This window comes from Octopus sinensis, linkage group LG4 (genome assembly GCF_006345805.1).
Source record: "Octopus sinensis linkage group LG4, ASM634580v1, whole genome shotgun sequence".
In the NCBI taxonomy this organism is placed as follows: Eukaryota; Metazoa; Mollusca; class Cephalopoda; order Octopoda; family Octopodidae; genus Octopus; species Octopus sinensis.
The window spans coordinates 93,725,009-93,735,008 of NC_043000.1; the positions used below are offsets into that span (position 1 = coordinate 93,725,009).

The window sequence follows — 10,000 nt, forward strand, 5'->3', positions numbered from 1 at the left end:
GTTTCTACAGCTGGATGCCCTTCCTAATGCCAACCACTCCGTGAGTGTAGTGGGTGCTTTTTACGTGCCATCGACACAGGTGCCAGACGAGGCTGGCAAACGGCCACGCTCAGATGGGGCCTTTTTACGTGCCACCGGTACGGAGGCCTGGCGAGGCTGGCAATGGCCACAATCGGATGGTGTTTGTTACGTGCCACCGACACGGAGGCCAGTCGATGCAGCACTGGCTACAGCCACGTTCAGATGGTTCTCTTATGTGCCACCAGCACTCGGCGCTGGCTACGGTCATGTTCGGATGGTTCTCTTACGTGCCACCGGCACTGGTATCATAACTACAAATTCCATTGATGTTGATCGATTTCGACTTTGATTTTGATCTTTTCTTCTAAAAGAACAAGGACTGAAATTTGGGTGGGGGGGGGGACCAGTCAAGTACATTGACCCTAGTGTTTCAATGATACTTCATTTATTGACCCCAAAAGGATGAAAGGCAAAGCTGACATCAGTGAAATTTGAACTCAGAACGTAAAGACAATTGAAATACTGCTAAGCATTTTGCCTGGTATACTAACTATTCTGCCAGCTCGCTGCTAGAATTGGTATCAAGCAAAAGAAGAACCATCACAAAGTGACAAAGCAGAAGGCCCAGAATATTTTTGAATATATTTCTTCTGACGAATTTTTACAATTTTAGTCTCATGTATCTAATAGCTATATTCAGTCTCTTAGTTGTAAGCTATCAGGAAAATAAATACCAACTATTGTTTCTTTATTTACATTATTTACATTCAACGGATATTTGTCCTCATCTTCAGGTGTCTTGGGGAAATTTCGAACCTGGGTTTTCTCATTCCTAAGGTATTTTTTGATGTCGTTATTATTATTATTGTTATTATTATTATCATTGTTCAGGTCACTGCTTGGAATCAAACTCGGAATATTGTTAGTAGCCTACGCTCTTAACCACTACACCATATGCCTGTGGGCAATTATGAAGGGAATTTTAGGGCTTATAAATCTAATATTTTTCTATTTTTCCTTAATACCGGTTCCCATATGCTGCTCATATCTGCACTGTAAATAATGTAAATAATGTACATAATTCCTCATCTCTTAAATATAGAAACAAAACTATTGTTTCTTTTCTGAGTGGACTGGAGCGACATGAAGTGAAGTGTTTTGCCCAAGAACACAATGTGTAACCCAGTCCAAGAATTGAAACAACAATCTTACAATCATGAGTTTGACAGCCTAACCATTAATCCATGCGCCTTCACATGCTTCCACAGAGTACAAATGTAAATAAACATATGCACATAGATTGTTCGATTGATTGATTGATTGAATAGACTGATAGATATTTGTCATTCACTGTCTGTTTGTGTCTTTCCACTCCCTCCCATCATCCTTATCATTCCTTGTATCTGATTCACACTTAACTGTTTGTTTCTGAGCTCAAATAACTCTGACATCCCACTGTTGCTGCAAGCGTAGAAACTGTTGCTGCTGTTGCTGTTGTTGTTGTAATACTTGGTGTTGTTGTTGTGGTTGTTGGCGCTAATTATGATGATGTTGATAATGGTAACCATGAAATGATGGTGACAATGACGATAATGATTATGATGATGATGGTGGTGGTGGTTCTGGTGGTGGTGGTGGTGATGGTACTGCTGTTTGATGGTAGACATTCCCTTATAGCATCGTTATGATTACAACAGAAATTACTCCCATGTCCATCCTCTTTCTCCCTCACCCCCATCTCTCTCTCTCCCCCCTCTCATACATACATATGCATGCATACATACACACATACATATACACATATATATATGTACATGCATAAATACATACATACATATATATATATATATATATATATATATACATACATATATATATACATAATATATATATATATATATACATATATATATATATATATATACATATATATATATATGTACATACATTTATATATACACACACACATGCACACACACATGCATGAATACACACACACACATATATATATCAATACATCCCTCTGTTCACAATCTCTTCTTCCCACCATTTTGCACATGTTCTTTCCTCTCGACTCTTCTGTAATCAAACTCACATTGTGGCTTCTATTGTTGTTGTTGATGTTGTTTTGGATGGAACAGGATAGGATGGAATAAGATCAGATGAGAATATAAAAGGGTGTTCTTTTGTTTGGTTTTTGTTTGTGTATTTCTATTAGTTTTTTTTTTTGCGGAAAATTGTGCGTGTGTGTATGTGTGTAATAGAGAGAGAGAGAGAGAGAGAGAGAGAGAGAGAGACAGACAGACAGAGAGAAGGCGGGGAGAGGGTAGACAATCAAAATTGCAGATGGAAAAGCAGATACTGGGAAAAGTAAAAGAGAAGAATAATAGACAGAGAACAAGAGAGAGAAAGAGAGAGAGAGAAAATTACCAGAAAGAAAATCATAAAAATAATAATAACACAAATTCAAAGAGATATACACCCAAAGTCTGACTTTTGTTTGCGTGTGTGTGTGTATATGTGTGTGTGTGTGTGTGTGTGCTCATATGTATGTATGTGTGTGTTTATTTTGTTTTATTATCATTGTTATCATTATCATCATCATTATCATTATTATTATTATTATTATTATTATTATTATTTTATAAAAATAGGCCGGGTGTTGTATTGATTCCCTGCCAAAAATAGATGCGACTCCTAGCATCCACCATCTAAATAAATAAATAAATAAATATATGAAACTAGCAGATATTCAAACTAGCTGCCTCATGTTTGATATATATTCCATGATGACCTGCTAGAAATAGCTATTGCTTTCCTTTGCAGTCACAGATGGGAAGGCACATTGGTCCATGTAAGTCTTAGGTATAATGGAAAGGTAATTTGATAAAGCCTGTTTGCTTCCGTTAGTTTTCTCGTGGAGCTAGAAAATAACGATAGAATTGACCCCCTTTCCCTCTCTCGCACACACACACATAGACACTGATATTTGTTAGAAAGAATACAAGACATATTAAAGAGTAAAGACCCCCTTCAGTCATGAATGACCATGGGATTATACCTAGAAAGTTACCCTCCAAGGCACAAGTCCAGGCACGGTTGTCTGTAGAAGACAAGCAGTTGCCCATGCATACTAGCCACCCTGCTCCATTTCGTATACGTCTCTATGTTCCAAGTTCACATTCCACCGGGGTCACCTTTGCTTTTCATCCTTTCAGGGTCGATAAATTAAGTACCAATTGAGCACTGGGGTCAATGTAATTGGCTTATCCACTTCCCTGAAATTGCTGGTCTTGTGCCAAAATTTGAAACCAATTGGAAACTAGTGTGTTTTAGTCTTAAATTACCATGCACCTTTCAGTTTCATTCTGTTCCTTTCCTTCATTAAAAGTAAATAATCAAAACTGTGTCAGGTGTTTATTGACCCCTTCAGTAGCCACACCCTCAAGGGGACAATATTAACCCCATCATAGACCAGTGTTCTGAAGTGTCAGTTTTATCTAAATTAGTTTCAATTTGTGATCTGTTATTCAGCTGCTGCTGCTGCTACTACTTCTATAGAGGGAAAGTATGTGCACCAAACATCCAATCAGGGATGGCTTGAGCTAAACAACAACATCCACAACAAGGAACATGGTCGATAATGTGATACTTTTGGAGTTTCCTTTATATAGGAAGAGGACAGGATCATCACAGCTGGAATACATATGTTTATAGATCTGTTCAGTCAGATTTGATCTGAGGTTAAACAACAACAGAGGGTTCTGATTTCCTTTTACATAGGGCAAAAAACTAATTTTTATGGCTCAAAACATTTGATCTATATTTGCCTGAGCTCATCTGTCTCTGACCTAGGGCTAAATAACAGCAACAAAATGTAATGTGGTCCAGAATTTTCTTTCTTTCTTTATTTATTTACTATGGGATCATAAGTCTGCCTGCACTCAACGAGGATTAGCCTAGGGCTAATTAACAACAGCAACACTGACTACAACAACAATAACAACATGCTTACCCTCCTGTAGTACAATCTCTGTCAGTAAATCTGCAATAAATTTATATAATTCACCATAGAGCATATGAGTTGATTTCATCCTCTCTAATCTACTGTTTGTCAGGTCATAGTAATAATGTTGTCTTTATTACATCAACTGAGACCAGACACAGCTAGATCAAAACCGCAATACTTCTGATGTCAAGACGACATGTCTTTACTCTCTCTTTCTCTCACACACATATATACATATTCCAACTTAGTCTGATTTTCACGTTTTATTATTTGCAATTTTTACAATTTTACAGTATTGAAATAAACTAGTACTTTCATGCGTTATGCAATCGTCAGGTTTGTGTAGTGACAGTTGTATATATATATATATATATGAGTTGACAAATGAGAGAAAGAGGCACTGAACACATTTATTAAGGATTACATATATTATCATTGGTTCCATGCATTTTACAGTTTTGTAAGGTTTCTGTATGAAACCCACAAATCTTTAACTCACATGAACCCAAAATCAAACTTTCTAAATAGTAATACATATATATATATATATATATATGGTTCTGGGTTCAGTCCCACTGCGTGGCATCTTGGGCAACATTCAAATAATATTGTTGAGGTGTATGGACTATACCAAACTAGCAAGGTGCTTCAATGTAAGTACCTAATTCAACTGAATCTTAATTACATTATGTATATATATATATGCAAAGATAAAATAGATATAAGTAGATACACACACACACACACACATACATATAAAGGGTTCACTTGATTGGTCTACAAATGTATGTGTGTATGCAAGTGTATATATACATGTATGCATGTGGGAAGAGTGGGTGTGAATGCCTTTGTGTTGTATGCATACATGTGTCTAGCTATTATTATATATTTATATGGTTGTATCTGTGTGTATATATATATATATACACACACACACATATGTTTGCTTTGACATATATGTATGTATGACGTAAACGCAGACATGTATGCATGCTTGTGTCTGTGTGTATGTAGTATACGCATATATGAGCATACATTTTCTATATATATATATATCTATATGTGTATATATGTATATATATACACATATATACACACACACACACACACACACATATATATATGACTATATGTATATACATGTTGGATATTGTCTGGCCTGTTCAACTCTTTCACGGCTATTGAATCATGCTTTTATTGCTTGTTAGTTTTCTGTTTTATCACCCTTCAGTGTATTTGTTTCTTCTTCATGACACAAGTGGATGGATGTATAAAAATAGATGGGTGTATAAATAAACAGAAGGATTGTTTGTTGTCATTTATTGCACAACTGCTTAAAGACTGACGAAGTCCAAGTGTGCACAATAAAAACCATGCATATATATATATATATATATAGTAAGATAGATAGATACATACATACATACCTACATACATATGTATTTTATCTTTTGCTTGTTTCATTCATTAAACTGTGGCCATGCTGGGGCACTGCCTAGAAGAAATTTTGTCAAACGAATTGACCCCAGTTCTTAGGGTTTTTTCTAAGCCTGGTACTTATTGGTACTCTTTTGCTAATCCCCCAAGTTATGGGGACATAAACACACCAACATCGGTTGTCAAATAGTGTTGGGACACAAACACAGATACAGAGTAACATGCATAAATGAAACTCCCAGTAAATGTGCTGAGTGCCCTTCTTTCATTTGTCTACTCACTCATGTATATAAATACACACACACACACACACACACACAATCAGTGTTGTTTTAACGTTCAGTTTTATATATATATATGTGACCTCGTGAGTACCGCTGGCGATTTTTTTTCCTGTCTTTCCTTCTCGGGATCTTTCCTTCTCCTATGTTTCCGATGAAGAGCTCCGCTCGAAATGTTAAACCCTCCTTCTTCTCTTCTTTCCTGAGCGTCCAATAATACTTTATTTGTTCCACGTCCTCGCGTTGTTGTGTCTTTTTTGTTTTTTTGTGTTTTCTTGTTTGGATTAACTATATATATATATATATATATGTATATGATGGGCTTCTTACAGTTTCCGTCTACTATATCCACTCAGAAGGCTTTGGTCAGCCCAAGGCCCCACACAGTGGTATATGTAGCTTTAAGAAAAATGCCTCCAACTTTCATATCCAAAGTGCTAGACATTTTAACCATATTTCCAAGTCATTTAATTAAATTACTCAAAACAGCGCCTAAAGGAGCCGAGCTATAATGAAAGCTGTTATAGCTATGACCAACCAACAACCTTTGTCTTTTGTCTTTTGTGAGGGGTTATTTCTTTTTGTTTTCAGAAAAAGGAAAAGGGCTCTCCTAGGACTAAGCTATTCAATATATCCGCTGTATTTTTCCCTGTCAGTCTTTTTTTTATCTTTCTCTATCATCAGTATCATGTGATTTGAAGAAGAATTGGCTGTTACATCTAAACAGATAAAGTTACCATGTTGGCTGGAGCTGATAAGAATTCATGTGGAGTTAGTTTATTGTGTAAGGGTCTGTAGGTTTGTGTATATGTGTGTGTGTAGGCAGTGGTGGAGATGGGGTTGAAACTCAATAAAATCAAGAACAATAAGGCAAGAAAAATAGTATCCACTTCCTGACCAACTTTGTGCATAGTACAGTATGACACTGAGTATTATTATTGTTGTTGTTCTCCTTCTCCTTTTCCTCTTTCATCTATGTATGTATACATGCATATATTATATGCATTAAATATATATATATATATAATATATGTATAATAGAAACAAGTACACATACATGTACATACACGCACATATAAAAGACCCAATCAATGAAATTATTTCATGAGGAATATATGAAAGCATAAAATCATATGAGATGTGAATATATATATATTTAACCACATGACTTATGACCATTTTGCAAACTTCTTCATGTTGTATTCCTTTCAGTAAGGAAGAAATTATGCACACATAGTTGCGTTAATAAGTATGCTTGGTATTGAAAAGAATATAAGACCCCCTTGGTCATGAATGACCATGGGTTTGCATCTAGAAAGTTACCTTCTGAGGCACAAGTCCATGCAGAGTTGTTTCTGGAAGACCAACAGTCATCCATGCATACCAGGCTCCCTTCTCCACACCACTGATGTTATCCAAGAGAAAGGCAAAGGCTGATACAGCTTGGCACCAATGACATCACAACTCATTTCTACAGCTGAGTGAACTGGAGCAATGTGGAATAAAGTGTCTTGCTCAAGAAGACAGACTGGCCTGGGAATTGAACTCACTACCTCAGGATTGTGAGCCCAACGCTCTAACCACAGAGCCTTGCACCTTCACTTAATAGATATATAGGACCCTCTTCGGTTGTGAATGACCATGGGATTGCACCTGGAAAGTTGGATAAATAAAGTTATAGGCTTTCCATTGTTCTACCATGCAGAGTTTTCATGTAATTTAGATTTATGTCCCACTAATAGCCCTTTGACTTTTCCTCTCCTGAAGGGTATTTTCCAATCCACTATATATATATATATATATATATATATATACATACATACATACATATACATACGTGCGCAAGTACACTTAGTTTTATTATGTATATAGAATTATTATCTGTTGCTTAGTGAAGGCAGATGCATTGTTTTCACCTGCATTTGTTTGTTTGATATCTCAAGAACTGCTGGATGGAATCAGATGAAACATTCAGGGATGTTTGGCCTTGTGACAGACACAAACTGATTACATTTTGGGATCAATCTGGTGCTAGACAAGGATTCTGGATTATTTTTCCGTTTTTTTTTTTTTTTTCTCCACTTAACTTTTGAGAGTGGTTGGGCTCATTTTGAATTTTCTTGTTTGTGAGAGCAGTCAGATTTATTTCAAATATTCTCATTTTAAAAATCATCTCTGGCTAATCATTGAGAAGACATTGGTGTTGCTTTCATAGAGGTTTGTGCTCACTGAATGCTCTTGTTTATTGTTTTGTTTCTGGCATGGTTAAAAATTACAATTATCAGTATTTTCTTACTCTCTTTGCTATTTTTAACATGGTTTTTTTTTGTTTCCATCATGTGATTACAACTGGCTAATAATTGAGTGAGGTTAATGAGTGAATATCTGTGCCGTAGTGGTCATGGTGGTCGTGATGATGGGGGCGAGGCGTGGTTTGCTTGTTTTACAACATATTTATGAGTGAATCTGTGTTTGCGTAATTGCTTGCATGTGTCTGAAATTTATATACTTGTGTATGTATGTGTCTCTCTGTCTATGTGTGTGTGTGTATTTAAATAAATATATAATTGATAGGGCATTTGTGTGTTGTGTGTATACATGTATGATTTGTTCTCATGTATCATTTGTACATGTATTTATACATATCAGTATTTCGAAACATGCATGTATTTAAATATATATATATATATATATATATATATATATAATATATATATATATATATGTCCATGTGTTTGTTTACAGCTACCCAGTATTATCAACACATTTTATAATACATACAGATACACACACACATATATGTACATATATATATATATATATATATATATGTATGCATATATATATATATATATTTCTGTATGTTCATGTGTATGTTTAAAGAAAGAGATTCTATAACAGATAGGATGTTTGTACTTTGTTTCCTGAATATGGATATATCTGTGTATGTATGTGTGTGTGTGTGTGTGTGTGTGTGTGTGTGTGTGTGTGGTGTGTGTGTTAGTATATGAGTTTTCATGTAATGTTAAATATTTATCTTCTGAATATGGGAAGTGATAAAAAAAAAAAACAACAACCATAATGAAAATTTATATTTGTTAACATGCCTTGTGTTGGTTGTTTTTTGTCCCTACTCTTACACTTCACACCAGCTCTTTCTTTTAAATTCTGAATGTGTGTGTGTGTGTGTGTGTACATAATTTTGGAGGGGGTGTTGTTTGTGTATGTGTGCGCATGTGTCTCTTTTTCTTTTTTCTCGTATTCTCTCCCACTAATAATAATATCACAATTATTGCCACTACCACCACCACCACCACCACCTACAACAACAGCAGCATCAGAACCACCATCACCTCTGGTATCATCGCCACCACTTGTGGTTCTATTAATGAAGTCATTCAATATATTATGATCCAGTTTAGTCACACAAAAAAAATCCCAAAATGATAAATGAAAGGAAAAACACCAACAGCAGCAACAACAACAACAACAACGACCAAAGCAAATACAAAAGTACAACTAGATACCGCAAACAGCAACAACAACAACAACAACAACAACAACAAGGGCAAAGAAACAAGCACAAAAACAAACGTTAAAAGCTTACAAATTTATTTGGTGTATTCTTTTTAATTTAAATTCGTTTCTCTTAGATTTGATATTTCTTATAAGTGTTGTTGTTGTTGTTGTTGGTAGTGGTGGTGGTCGGGGTGGTAATGGGGTGGGGGTGGGGATGACGGTTGTCTGCTGAATTTTTCGGGTGTGGGAAGAGTTGCAGGAAGTTTAAAGTTTACAGTTCCGTCTGTACACCAAGAGAGATCCGCAAGAAAGTTTGTTCACACCACGTTAGATTCGTTGCATTCTTTTTGTGTTATTTTTTTCTTTTATATACATACATACATACACAATATCATCATCATCATCATCATCATTTAGCGTCCGTTTTCCATGCTAGCATGGGTTGGACGGTTCAACGGGGGTCTGGGGAGCCCGAAGGCTGCACCAGGCCAGTCAGATCTGGCAGTGTTTCTACAGCTGGATGCCCTTCCTCCCTATATATATATATATATAATATATATATATATATATATATATATATATATGCACCAATTGACTTTTCATATACTTTTTCTGGGTTGATTATTAAAACTCTGGTCAATGCCACACTGCTTGGAACAAATTGCCTGCATATTAGACTTTTTTTTGTGCTTCCCCTGATTTAATTCCAAACAAATTCTTTGGTTGTTCATTT

At 35.7% G+C, this 10,000-nt stretch overlaps 1 protein-coding gene and 1 long non-coding RNA gene across 7 annotated transcripts in view; one reads left to right on the forward strand and one right to left on the reverse strand.

Moving 5' to 3' along the window:
• Positions 1-4,386, reverse strand: part of LOC118763040 — a 6,083-nt gene extending 1,697 nt beyond the window's left edge. The window contains exons 1-2 of the long non-coding RNA XR_004998791.1: positions 4,265-4,386; positions 502-517 (exon numbers count right to left, since the gene is read on the reverse strand). This is a non-coding gene — a long non-coding RNA (uncharacterized LOC118763040). The remainder of the gene's footprint in view (positions 1-501; positions 518-4,264) is intronic.
• LOC115211031 (myocyte-specific enhancer factor 2C) overlaps positions 1-10,000 on the forward strand; it is a 226,189-nt gene that overhangs the window by 133,722 nt on the left and 82,467 nt on the right. The gene's annotated exons all lie outside the window — the stretch shown is intronic.